General features: G+C 38.7%; 1 protein-coding gene and 1 non-coding gene across 6 annotated transcripts in view; both read right to left on the bottom strand.

Annotated features, from left to right (window-relative positions):
• Positions 1 to 14,936, bottom strand: part of BICD1 (BICD cargo adaptor 1) — a 246,143-nt gene that overhangs the window by 81,801 nt on the left and 149,406 nt on the right. The gene's annotated exons all lie outside the window — the stretch shown is intronic.
• Positions 12,646 to 12,718, bottom strand: TRNAC-ACA (transfer RNA cysteine (anticodon ACA)). The gene has a single exon. It is a non-coding gene; the product is annotated as a tRNA-Cys (tRNA).

Raw genomic sequence — 14,936 nt, 5'->3', positions numbered from 1 at the left:
ATAAGTATCAGGGGGATAAAATCCTGAACAGGAAGGGAGGTATTGATGCAATTTATAACTTGATTGAAAGATACAAGTTAACCCTTCGGGGGGCTGAAGGTTATTAGAGACACTATTTATTTATTCCTTAAGTATGTGCATATAGTAGAGGCTGATTGATTCATCCAGATAGTTCTGAAACTTTTACAGGGTATCTGACTGGTCTGATTTACTTGCTTATTTTTGTTAATATGTGTGTGTGTGTGTGTGTGCACGTGCACACACATGTGCTTGGCCACTCTGTCGTGTTCGACAATTTGCGACCCTACGGACTGTAGGCCACCAGACTCCTCTGTTCATGGGATTCTCCAGCAAGAATACTGGAGTGGGTTGCCAATTCCTTCTCCAGGGGATCTTCCCCATCCAGGGATCAAACCTGGGTCTCCTGCATTGCAGGCAATTCTTTACTGTCTGAGCCATTATAAAGCACTTTTATTACCCAGGAAACAAATAACCCAAACATTGGTAATAAAGAAGAAAGTTTAAACTAATAGTGAATATAGTTACTCAAATGAAGTTTTCAATATATAGAATAGTATGAAAAATAACACCTTCAGAAAAACAACTATTTTACAAAGAAGTGGGTGGTAGAGTAAAAATAGCTCTGGACCTGGATTTGAATGCTAGCTTACACCAAAAAATTTCCAGGACTTTCAATTTTCTTACCTCTAAAAACATAAAAATAGCTTTCTATTTCACTCCAGAGTAGTCAGAAATAATGAGAAAATATTTCTAAAAGCACTTTGTAAATTGTAACGAGCCATCCTACATCCTTATTAAGTGGTAGTTTTTTTAAAAGGTCAGTTAAATGCTTTTATAGAACAGTGTTGGAAATTCTTCAGAATGTCCTTTATCAATAACCATTTGAAGATTCTTCAAAAAAACCCCATCAACATGTAGATATGCTTCTAGCTCATCATATGAATAATTTAAAATGAGGAGATACTGATTTCAGACCCAGAAATTATAAAAATATATGCAATGAATAAAAATCTCACTCTCAACTTGTTCCATCCCTCCAACCCGCTGTTCTTAGTATCTTATGTATATTTGCAGTTTCTTTACATTTTGCTTATTTCAAACTGTATCTACAAAGCCAACTTGTTCCCACATGAGAATGAACATGGTTAACATAATTATATAATGGACTAATCATGATAAAATTATTTATATATACATATATGTGGTATATATATACATATATATCACATACACGTCTAGTGATATACATACATATCACTAGAATCCGTATCTCATATAGCATTCTTCAGTTACAAGCTAGAATTTATTTATTTAATAAGGACTTACATAATGTTTACAATGTGCCAAGACCATTCTAAGCACTTCAGAAATACAAAACTCTTTTGACTTTTAGTCTGCATAACAACTCTATGAAGTAGAGCCCATTATAATCCCATTTTACAGCTAGGCTAATGGAGGCATGGGTAGGTTATATAATGATTTCCTCCAAGTTCAAGAATAAGTGCAGAGTCAGGAGTTCAATCTAGCTCTAGACCATGTGTTCTGAACCATTAAATTCTGCTTTCTTCTTTTTAAAAATGATGTTTTTTTATTTGGCTGCACTGGGGTCTTAGTTGCATGCTGTATCTTTAGTTGTGACATGTGAACTCCTAGTTGTGGCATGCGGGATCTACTTCTCTGATCAGGGACTGAACCTGGGGCCCCTGCACTGGGAGCATGAAGTCCCAGTTACTGGACCACCAGGGAAGTTCCAAGCCTAAAAACGGCTTATTAAGTGAACTGTTGCTTGAATGGCTTATGAGGGCTATTAAGAACCAGATTATTGTAAATTCTCTAGGTTTTAGTTTCCTTCTATGAAATAAGGAATGAATAGAAATACAAATGCCTCAGTAAATTTGCTCCATTTTATAATAAGTTAGTGGATACTATTTCTGAAAAATAAATTACTTTATTATTTTCAACACATAACTTCTTGCAAAGAACTGATTCTAGAGACAATGATGTAATAGTAGCAAGAGGTGCCCAAGTTTTGACCATTCATTGTCTATTAAGTTTCAGAGTAAAACCTCTGACTGCTAAAGCAAAGCCATAACCTTGACCCTGACTGTTACAGTGTCTCCAGAATCTTTCCCTTCTGAAGGCTTTCAATATTCTGGGCATGTGAGTACTATAGGCTAACTAATACTACAGGAATTCAGTTGTATATGTGCTTATTAAAATGTAAGTTCCAAACCCTGAAGTATAAGATGCCCGGCATTCTGCTTTTCAACATTTATATTAAAAGTCTAAGAAATTCGAGATATATTTTTTTTAGGTAATTATTAAAAGTGATCAATTTGCTACCATTACAATTTACATTAACCTTTCAAAAAGATGTCTCCTTACCAACATCTTCCTGGTACTGGCTTTTCCTTTTGTTTTGAAATAAGTGGAAACTGAACTTTGGAAAAACCTCGAGAAAGGAATTTTGCTATGGCAGGAGTGATAACTTGAGAGACAGGTGAAGACCTAGGTAGTGAAATTTAAAATTGATAAGGTCCAGGTGAAAGAGAAGTAATACTGGCAAAGAATATGGACTATTGTGTAAGGTTGGGGTTAATCGGTAGTTAAAGGTCACTCTTCGCTCATCTTCAGAGACCCCAGACAACTGCAACTGACCCTGGCCCCTAATAGGATGAACTAGTGACTAATTAGTGACTTACCAGTGACTTATAATGTGGTGCTTAAACCTGAAACTCCCTTGACACACACTCTACTAGTTTGTCTCCATTACTTACAGAAAATTTATAAGCTGATGATTGGTACTTGGCTCCATGGGTTATATTTTCTAATTTTAGCTATTTATGAGCAGCTGGGTATAAAAGACTCTTCTGTAAAATTATGTGAAAACAGGTATCATGTGTGTATCTTAGTGGTTCACAACCTGAAAACAAAACACATCCAGTGGTATTAAGAAAGGGCCCTGCAGCTGTGCTGGAAGTCTCAGACCACTGTTTCCTCTCCTCTGCTGTACCTGTTCTTCAGTTGATCAAAGCTGAGGGAGAGCGGAATAAGTCATCCCAGTATATGCCACTTTGGAACGTGGATTATTTTGAGCTGAAAACAATAGGGATCCAGCAGACTTAGGAAGAGCTTTTAATCTGCCTCTTACTTGTTTAACGGAGAAGGCAATGGCACCCCACTCCAGTACTCTTGCTTGGAAAATCCCATGGAGGGAGGAGCCTGTTAGGCTGCAGTCCATGGGGTCGCTAAGAGTCAGACAGACTGAGCGACTTCACTTTCACTTTTCACTTTCATGCATTGGAGAAGGAAATGGCAACCCACTCCAGTGTTCTTGCCTGGAGAATCCCAGGGACGGGGGAGCCTGGTGGGCTGCCGTCTATGGGGTCGCACAGAGTCGGACACGACTGAAGTGACTTAGCGTGGCATTACTTGTTTAAAAAATTTAGATCGAGGGCTTAAATCAGGAAAACAGCTATTATCAGATATAACTTTTTGTATCAGAAAGATCTGTCTGCATGGTGCAGCAAACATTTGTTCATCAAACATTTGCTCTTCTAATCTTCTGTGAATTGTCTTCCTCCCCTTTGAAGTTCCAGACCCATAATTCCTCCTCCTGAGCTCAGGATGGTACAGAAGCTTTGATTATCTGGCTTCCAGGGAGTCTCATATTTTATGGCTTCTCCTTATGTCTTTTTTTTCTTAGGGATGGTCTTGATCACTGCCTCCTGTACAATATCACGAACCTCTGTCCATAGTTCTTCAGGCACTTTGTCTATCAGACTTAATCCCTTGAATCTATTTGTCACTTCCTCTGTATAATCATAAGAGATTTGATTTAGGTCATACCTGAATGGTCTAGTGGGTTTCCCTACTTTCTTCAATTTAACTCTGAATTTGGCAATAAGGAGTTCATGATCTGAGCCACAGTCAGCTTCCAGTCTTGTTTTTGCTGACTGTATAGAGCTTCTCCATCTTTGGCTGCAAAGAATATAATCAATCTGATTTCGGTATTGACCATCTGGTGATGTCCACATGTAGAGTCTTCTCTTGTGCTGTTGGAAGAGGGTGTTTGCTATGACTGGTGTGTTCTCTTGGCAAAAATCTGTTAGCCTTTGCTCTGCTTCATTTTGTACTCCGAGGCCAAACTTGCCTGTTATTCCAGGTATCCCTTGACTTCCTACTTTTGCATTCCAGTCCCCTCTGATGAAAAGGACATCTTTTTTGGGTGTTAGTTCTAGAACATCTTGTATGTCTTAATAAACATTGGTGGTTGGGGCATAGACTTGGATTACTGTGATATTGAATGGTTTGCCTTGGAAATGAACAGAGATCATTCTGTCATGTTTGAGCTTGCACCCAAGTACTGCATTTCAGACTCTTTTGTTGACTATGAGGGCTACTTCATTTTTTTTTTAAGGGATTCTTGCCCACAGTAGTAGATATAATGGTCATCTGAATTAAATTCACCCATCACAGTCCATTTTAGTTCACTGATTCCTAAAATGTCAACATTCATTCTTACCATCTCCTGTATGACCACTTCCAATTTACCTTGATTCATGGATCTAACATTCCACATACCTATGCAAACTTGTTCTTTACAGCATCGGACTTTACTTGCATCACCAGTCATACCCACAACTGGGTGTTGTTTTCACTTTGGCTCCATCTTTTCATTCTTTCTGGAGTTATTTCTCAACTCTTCTCCAGTAGCATATTGGGCACCTACTGACCTGGGGAGTTCATCTTTCAGTGTCATATCTTTTTGCCTTTTCATACTGTTCATGGGGTTCTCAAGGCAAGAATTACATGCCAGCAAATTTGGAAAACTCAGCAGTGGCCACAGGACTGGAAATGGTCATTTTTCACTCCAATCCCAAAGAAAAGCAATGCCAAAGAATGTTCAAACTACCTCAAAATTGCACTCATATCACATGCTCAAAATTCTCCAAGCCAGGCTTCAACAGTACATGAACTGTGAATTCCAGACGTTGAAGTTTGATTTAGAAAAGGCAAAGGAACCAGAGATCAAATTGGCAATATCTGCTGGATCATCAATAAAACAAGAGAGTTCCAGAAAAACATCTATTTCTGATTTGTTGACTATACCAAAGCCTTTGTGTGGATCACAAAAAACTGTGGAAAATTCTTCAAGAGATGGGAATACCAGACCACTTTACCTGACTACTGAGAAATCTGTATGCAGGTCAAGAAGCAACACTTGGAACTGGATATGGAACAATGGACTGGTTCCAAATTCGGAAAGGATTATGTCAAGGCTGTATATTGTCACCCTGCTTATTTAACATATATACAAGGTACATCATGTGAAATGCCGGGCTGAATGAAGCAAAAGCTGCAATCAAGATTGCAGGGAGAAATATCAATAACCTCAGATATGCAGATGACACCAGCCTTATGCCAGAAAATGAAGAAGAACTAAAAGAGCCTCTTGATGAAAGTGAAAGAGGAGTGAAAAGTTTAGCTTAAAACTCAACATTCAAAAAACAAAGATCATGGCATGTGGTCCCATCACTTTATGGCAAATAGATGGGGAAACAATGGAAACAGTGACAGCCTCTGTCTTCTTGGGCTCTAAAATCAGTGCAGATGGTGACTGCAGCCATGTAATTAAAAGACACTTGCTCCTTGGAAGAAAAGCTATGACCAACCTAGACAGCATATTAAAAAGCAGAGACATTACTTTGCCAACAAAGGTCCATCCAGTCAAAGCTATGGTTTTTCCAGTAGTCATGTATGGATGTGAGAGTTGCACCATAAAGAAAGCTGAGTGCCGAAGAAATGATGCTTTTGAAGTGGGGTGTTGGAGAAGAGTCCTGAGAGTCCCCTGGCTGCAAGGAGATCAAACCAGCCAATCCTAATGGAAATCAGTCCTGAATATTGATTGGAAGGACTGATGCTGAAGCTGAAGCCCCAATACTTTGGCCACCTGATGCAAAGAACTGACTCACTGGAAAAGACCCTGATGCTGGGAAAGATTGAAAGCAGGAGGAGAAGGGGACTACAGAGGATGAGATTCTTGGATGGCATCACTGACTCAATGGACATGAGTTTGAGCAAGCTCCAGGAGTTGGTGATGGACAGGGAGGCCTGGCGTGCTGCAGGCCATGGGGTCACAGAGTCGGATACAACTGAGAGACTGAACTAAACTTATGATTTTCTTCTGTGAATCTGTCTTATGTCAACTTAATTATGAGACCTGCCATAGAACCTAGAAGGAAGGAGGGAAACTTTTTCTGCCCTATAGACTCATATATTGGAATGTTATGAGTCCTTTCAATTATTTGACTCTGTGTAATTGCTGCAACTTCAGGAAAAGCCAACAGAAATAGAAATTGAGGCTAGGAGAGCAGAGTGCAATAATTATAAGTTCCAGCAACCATCCAGAAAGATACTGCACAGAAATCAAGGTGCAGACCCTCTTGCTCATACCCTGAACATTCAGATGAGAGTAAGCTGCTCAGTCATGAGAAGGCAGAGCATACTAGTCAGTCCTGAAAGGAAATAGAAGTGTCAAGGCTACAAGCTGCATCAGAAATTTTTGCCTTCCTAAGAGAGTACTCCAAGGCACACTCTGTAGCAGTAAGGAAATTCAGAATATTTTTCTATAAGCTTCATCTTTGCAGATAAGACTTCTAAAACCAAATAAACTAAGGCAAAATAAAACAAACATTTGAATACCACTCACTTAACAGAAATTCAGTTTATTCTATAAATATCTGAAAGATATACATACATTGAATAAATATATCCAATAATATTTTATCTTCTCAGTGTGTGTGTGAAGTCACTACAGTCGTGTCCAACTCATTTTGATCCTATGGACCATAGCTTTCCAGGCTCCTTTGTCCATGGGATTCTACAGGTAAGAATACTGGAGTGGGTTACCATTTCCTTCTCCATGGGATCTTCCTGACCCAGCAATCAAACACAGTGTCTCCTAAGGCTCCTGCATTGCTCCTTACCACTAGCACCACCTGGGAAGCCCTTCCTCTTGGCAGGTGAAGGTAAATAGATTCTAAGTCTTGTGGTTTTCTCTCTTTTATATAAAAGTAACAACTGCTTTGTTTTCACTGTTTATTTTACAATCACTCAAAGTGTATTTTTCAATCAATTACAGTACTACTGAAGTGGAAAATCTTGATTATTTAACATTTTAATAAAAGTTGTTTTCAGTTCAGTCAGTTCAGTCTCTCAGTCATGTCCGACTCTTTGCAACCCCATGGACTGCAGCATTCCAGGTGTCCTTATCCATCACCAACTCCCAGAGCTTCCTTAAACTCATGTCCATAAAGCCAATGATGCTATCCTACCATCTCATCCTCTGTCGTTCCCTTCTCCACCTGCCTTTAATTGTTCCCAGAACCAGGGTCTTTTTTAATGAGTCAACTCTTCACATCAGGTGGCCAAGAGTATTGGAGCTTCAACTTCAGCCTCAGTCCTTCCAATCAATATTCAGGACTGATTTCCATTAAGATTGGCTGGTTTGATCTCCTTGCAGTCAGGGGACTCTCAGGACTCTTCTCCAACACCCCACTTCAAAAGCATCATTTCTTCAGCACTCAGCTTTCTTTATGGTGCAACTCTCACATCCATACATGACTACTGGAAAAACCATAGCTTTGACTAGATGGATCTTTGTTGGCAAAGTAATGTCTCTGCTTTTTAATATGCTGTCTAGGTTGGTCATAGCTTTTCTTCCAAGGAGCAAGTGTCTTTTAATTACATGGCTTCAGTCACCATCTGCACTGATTTTGGAGCCCAAGAAAATAGAGTCTGTCACAGTTTCCATTGTTTCTCTCATCTATTTGCCAAGAAATGATGGGACCAGATGCCATGATCTTCATTTTTTGAATGCTGAGTTTTAAGTCAACTTTTTCACTTTCCTCTTTCACTTTCATCAAGAGGCTCTTTTAGTTCTTCTTCATTTTCTGGCATAAGGCTGGTGTCATCTGCATATCTGAGGTTATTGATAGTCCTCCCTGCAATCTTGATTCCAGATTGTGCTTCATTCAGCCCAGCATTTTGCATGATGTACCCTGCATCAGTTCAGTCACTCAGTCGTGTCTGACTCTTTGCGACCCCATGAACCTCAGCATGCCAGGCCTCCCTGTTCATCACTGACTCCCAGAGTTCAACCAAACTCATGTCCATTGAGTCAGTGATGCCATCTAACCATCTCATCCTCTGTCGTCCCTTCTCCTTCTGCCCTCAATCTTTCCCAGCATCATGGTCTTTTCAAATGAGTCAGCTCTTTGCATCAGGTGGCCAAAGTACTGGAGTTTCAGCTTCAGCATCAGTCCTTCCAATGAACACCCAGGACTGATCTCCTTTAGGACGGACTAGTTGGATCTCCTTGCAGTCCAAGGGACTCTCAAGAGTTTTAAGCCAACTTTTTCACTCTCCTCTTTCACTTTCATCAAGAGGCTTTAATTCTTCTTCACTTTCTGCCATAAGGGTGGTGTCATCTGCATATCTGAGGTTATTGATATTTCTCCTGGCAATCTTGATTCCAGCTTGTGCTTCTTCTAGCTCAGCGTTTCTCATGATGTACTCTGTATATAAGTTAAATAAACATGGTGACAATACACAGCCTTGATGTACTCCTTTTCCTATTTTGGATCCAGTCCGTTGTTCCATGTCTGTTGTGACTGTTGTTTCTTGACCTGCGTACAGATTTCTCAGTAGGCAGATAAGGTGGTCTGGTATTCCCATCTCTAAGAATTTTTCATAGTTTGTTTTGATCCACACAGTCAAAGGCTTTGGAATAGTCAATAAATCAGAAGTAGATGTTTTTCTGGAATTCTCTTGCTTTTTCTATGGTCCAATGGATGTTGGCAATTTCATCTCTGGTTCCTCTGCCTTTTCTAAATCCAGCTTGTAATCTGGAGATTCTTGGTTCATGTACTGCTGAAGCCTAGCTTGGGGGTTCTTGAGCATTACTTTGCTAGCATGTGAGATGAGTGAAGTTGTGTGTAGTTTGAACATTCTTTGGCATTGCCTTTCTTTGGGATTGGGATGAAAACTGACCTTTTCTGGTCCTGTGGCCATGAGTGTCATTTGCTGGCATATTGAGTACAGCACTTTCACAGCATCATCTTTTGGGATTTGAAATAGCTCAACTGAAATCCATCCACCTCCACTGTCTTTGTTTGTAGTGATGCTTCCTAAGGCCCACTTGAATTTGGACTCCAGGATGTCTGGCTCTAGGTGAGTGATCATATCATTGCAGTTATCTAGGTCATGAAGATCTTTTTTATATAGTTCTGTGTATTCTTGCCATCTTTTCTTGATATGTTCTGCTTCTGTTAGGTCCATACAGTTTCTGTTCTTTATTGTACCCATCTGTGCATGAAATGTCCCTTGATATCTCTGATTTTCTTGAATAAATCTCTAGTCTTTCCCATTCTTTTGTTTTCTTTTCATTGATCACTGAGCAAGGCTTTCTTATCTCTCCTTGCTATTCTTTGGAACTCTGCATTCACATGGATATGTCTTTCCTTTTCTCCTTTGCCTTTAGCTTCTCGTCTTTTCTCAGCTATTTGTTTTTAAAATAGTTGTTTTAATGCTTACAAATTACTTATAGACATAGGACAGAAATTTCTTGGGCATAAAAGAAAAGACAGCAAAAGAATGCTATGATTCAAACATATTCAACTAATATGTAATATTAATTGCTGGTAATTAAATATGGTACAAGTAGTTAAATAAAAAGAACTCGTAGTATATATTTTACTACAATATACACCAATAAATCTCTTTGGGATTAAGGAAGGAGATTAAGGAAATTAAAGTAGGTCATAGAAGTAGGAAATGATAGCTCTAGGCTTTGATCCAAGTACTCCACACCCTAATTCTGAGCTCTTCTCATTAAGACACCTTGACTTTGCCTCCTGAGTTCATGCCAAAAGCCAAAGAAAACAGACTGAAACAAAAAGAATAAAATATGCAAAGGGAAAACTAAGAATTCTCTCCAAATCAAAATGAATTCCTCATTTTCCAGGCCTCCAAACTCAGGAGAAGGCTGGGAGCACTATGAAATAGAGAACAAAGGGGCCATAGCCTTAAGTTCTGAGTGCTATCTAGTTTGGCTCAAAGTTTCAAAGGACATTAACTCAGGGACAAAATAGTATTTGGGGGATGAAAACATGATTTCCCTCCTTGGAAATTCAAAGTTCTGTACAGAGGCTCAAAGGATGGCTCCCATCCCCCAGCCCTGGGAAAGAATTTTAGAAAGATGAGCGGGCGTCTTCTTTTGGCACCTGATGGTCGGGGCTCCCTGCTGAGCAGTGTGCGTGAGGGCTTCTGGCTGGTGAGTGACTGGTGTCTACATTGCTCTTAAAGACACGACTGGACACACTTCACACATAGGGTCCCTCTCAGTTTGCAGAGAAGAGAAGATTTTACACTGAACAAAGTCTAATAAGAAGGCCTTTCATAGACACACAAAAGCCAGTGATGTAGTTTTTTCTGCCCTGAATTTCAATTAGCATCCTAAGCAACAAACCTGAAAATGACAGAAATGTCTGCATTTAGTCTGTGGGTCCAAGCCAAAGATATAAAGTATATATTAAGAATCATGATTAGCCAAATGAATTCTCAGCATGTACATGAGAGGAATATTGCCTAAGAGCATTCTGTTGGAGTCTCATATTTTTTTAATCTTACCTAAAAACTCCTGATAATGCCCTTCTTTGTTTTACCTATTTAACATTTTACTGAGTTACATAGTGAGATAAAATATGTTTCCACTCATACTTTGTTTAATCAAAGTATGTGTGAGATATCTTTGATTCTTTAGTGGCACCTCAGTTATTTAATTCTACTCTTGTTAATGTTGTATACTTTCAGTAAAGCTCACATTCTCCAGAAACATTTTACTGATAGACTTTCAAAATAAAAAGTTTTCATTAAGTCAGAGCTGCTTTTTGTAAGGAATCAGCCATAACACAAATATGTTATCAGTTATATTCAGACTTTGAAGATATATTATATAATTTTATTACTATCCATATATTTTATTCATCATTATTTTAATATCTTTCATTAGTGAATTGAGGATATAAGTCTAAATAACAATATCTTGAAGCAATCACAATGGTAAATTAATATACTCCTGGGGCCCAAGATATGATTGGTTTAAAATAAGTCAATTTTAGGGGAACATAAAATTAAACATCATTAAAAAAATCAAAGCAAATAATTTTAGCATGTATTCCTAATGAGTTACCAACCAGTGTCTCAGCCATCAGAGTTATGATGACACACAAAAGATACTTTTAAAGTGTTATAAACCCAGAGAATTTAATATTTCTCCATAAAACTGCATCATAAATACTAAAATGATGCACTATTTACCGATCTCTGCTGATAAGTTTTTCTGTGTAATTTTTTTCTTTTGGATTAAGATCAAATTAGAAAGCTGTACTGACTAGTAAAAATGATTTTTTTGCATATGGAGAATATACTATTAAATTACTCGCCTTGTATTTAGCGCCTATAATTAAGTCTGAAGAGAAATATGCTCTACATTTCAGTCTAAGAAGATAGTTTGCAGTAAAAAACCAACAATTCCTACTGTCAAAATCTGGGAGGACAGTATTCATATTTAAATTCCTTTAAAAAAAATCATGGCAACATTTACTTGAAGTCCAAAATATTATGTATTCATGTATTTATTTCCAATATTATATTTTAAATACATCTGCCTTTCTAATATAATATTCCATATTAATATATACACTACTGCTTAAATCTAGTAACATGAATTCTAGGGGAAAAGAAATAAATAATGACTACTTGAAATCATATTATTTGGTAGGACCTTAGTTGACTGACCAGGGACTGAATCTGGGCCACAGCAGTGAGAGTGCCAAATCCTGACCACTAGACCACCAGGGAACTCCAGTGATCTGTGTTTTAATAAGCAATTGTGATGCACCTTAAGTCTGACAACCACTAGTCTAGATAAAAAAGATCAATTCACAAAAGCTGAAGTTCATCCAGAAAACAAATGCTCATAGCAGGTTGGTCTATTATCTACTCAATGACATAAACAGGATAGACAAACAGACAGTGGAGCAAAATCGACAGCCTAGAAACAGACCACATTTATATTGAAATTTAATAAACAACAGAAATGTCACTGCAGATCAACGGGGGAATTATGGGCTACAAGAAAATTCAGAAGAACATATTTATGACTTTGCAGCACAGAATTTCTTCAATAAGAAACAAAGATGGCTTACTTGTAGAAGAAAAGACTGATATATTTGAAGTGAAGGGAAGTTGCTCAGTCGTGTCCAACTCTTTGCGACCTCATGGACAGTAGCTAACCAGGCTCCTCCGTCCATGGGATTTTCCAGGCAAGAATACTGGAGTGGGTTGCCATTTCTTTTTCCAGGGGATTTGAACCTGGGTCCCCGGCATTGTATGCAGACGCTTTACCGTTTGAGCCACTATTCATCAGTGTGAGTGAAATCGTTCACTTGTGTCTGGCTCTTTGCGATCCCATGGACTGTAGCGTACCAGGCTTCTCAGTCCATGGGATTTTCCAGGCAAGAATACTGGAGTGGGTTGCCATTTCCTTCTCCAGGGGATCTTCCTGACCCAGGGATTGAACCTGGGTCTCCTGCATTGTAGGCAGACGCTTTACCATCTGAGCTACCAGGGAAGCCTTCTACTTGTAGAAGAAAAGACTGATATACTTAACTATACTAAAATTTAATATTTCTGTTCTTCTGAGTATCACTTACAATAAAGTTAATAAGACAAAAGTATAACTAGGAATATATTTCTCATACATATTGGCAAAGACTTGTATTTAGTATTTATTCAAATGCACAAGACACTGTTACAAGTGCTAGGAATGAGACAATCTGGGACCTGGGACCCTTTGCTGCAGTGCTGGAATGCTCCTACCTAGACACACCTCTCCTTTAGCACAAAATACAAGAAATTATATGGGACTAAAAATAACTGCATGCATGTACAGTTAGATCAAATTTTGGACAAAAGATACAAAGAGACCAAAAAACCCAACTGTCACTTCTGAAGAGCCTGGAACAAAAGCAGAGGGTTGAGAGCAAAAGTGGGAGACTGCACATGTCTCCTGAACACGACACCACCTAAGGGGTAAGCAAATTACCTAAGCCACCCTCTAACCTGACCCCTGGACACACACACATACCCAGGAGCAGGCAAACAAGAGAATCTGTTACTTGTTCTTACTCCTTACTGCTGAAAAGCAGGGGCTCCAATAAAGCCTTGCCTGAATTTCCTGTCTGATTTCTGATCAATTTCTATTGATTAAGGAGGCCAAGAACCCTGGCCTTGCTTACAACAGACATAAGTTATGTAGTTTATTTACTTAAACTATATGTATATATTATACACATACATACATATACATGTATACAGGGACTCAGAAGAAAGTTTATATTGGGGAGGTCTGGACAAGAGGTGTACGGATGGGTGTGTGTTAGTGCTCACACAGTATGGAGACCTTTGTCTCCATTAACATTTAGAGAACATCTACCATGGAAGAGACAATAAACATCCCAGCAGAAAGAATGCCTTATATGTTGACATCTGCCAGTCTCTGTCACCAGCAAGTCTCATGCTGACAAATGGAGCCATGAAGGTAGTGGGATACAGGGAGTTCCTCTCTGTAGATAACAGACTTCAAGCCTCAGGGCCAGAGTTCTCCAGCAGGGCTTAATTCCCCTGAAATGACTGAGGTTATTATTCATTAACTTCTTGTTCATTCTATTCCAGCTATCCTTATGTTGGATTTTGGACCATATGTGGCCCCCAAATTTCTTAATTGATGGGGCTCATTCGCTGTTCTGGCAGCTCACGTAAAGGAGCTTTTAAGAGTTAGATAAAAATTAACAAGGAAATGAATATTCAGAATGTGACCTGATTGCTATCACAGTAGATAATAATTATGCCGAAAAGAAAATCATCTTTTATAAAATTGAAAATTTTAATAAAGTTTGAAATCTTGGGAAAACATAATTTCAGGAGTGTTCTCAGACAAGAAAATCCTCCAGTAGATATAATGCACTTCTTTGATGAAATGACTCCCTCAACAATCTATTAAAATAGATTGTTTATGTATGACACAGCTATAGGGCTATGACCTTGAAGGGGAATGACTGACTGCACAGAAATAACATAAACAGAAATGGCCTCTGTGCTCAGCTCAGGAAATCTGTATCTATCATTGTTAAAAGTTGAAACCAATTTGTGAAAAGCAATAGAGGATCCTAATAGAATATGACTATATGAAAAGGAATGCACAAATAAATGGGAGAGAGATCTTACCACTCTGCCTAACAAGTTATGAGATATGTGCTTTGGTACAGGCAACAGTATACAATCTTTATTTATACTTTAGAATTCTCTTCTCCATTCTTATTTCTTTAAGCCAGAAGTAAAGATGGAAGGGTGTATCCCTGAAGCCAACTGCTAACATAGCCTGAAAACTTGCCTAGCAGAACCTCTTCAAAACTAAGGAAGGGTCCTGTAGTTCTTCATCAACAAAAGAACCAACGAAATAAAGGTAGAAGTCTTAGTTTATAGTTACTCTTTTTTTTTTCCCTTTTAACCAAGATACCTGTTTGGTTAAAAGCAACAAAAACTTCACTCTCATTGTGAACAATTAGAAAACTAAACAAAACACATGAAACAGCTGTTTTCAGACACTGAACAAGGGGCCTGTAAGACTGACCTCCGGAAGAAGGGAAACAGGAGATGAGTGCTATGAACATCCTGGATGCAATTCATGGACTGCAGATGTAGGGAGTGGAACCCTAGAGAACCTAGAGGCCCCGCTGAGGTGAGGAGTTCAGAGCTCAGGAAGCTGAGGTGGAAGGAAGCTGCAGGGC

The sequence above is a fragment of the Bubalus kerabau genome, chromosome 1 (genome assembly GCF_029407905.1).
Source record: "Bubalus kerabau isolate K-KA32 ecotype Philippines breed swamp buffalo chromosome 1, PCC_UOA_SB_1v2, whole genome shotgun sequence".
Taxonomy (NCBI): domain Eukaryota; kingdom Metazoa; phylum Chordata; class Mammalia; order Artiodactyla; family Bovidae; genus Bubalus; species Bubalus kerabau.
Note: the sequence above shows the minus strand (reverse complement) of the source record. Positions and strands in the feature narration are given on the sequence as shown.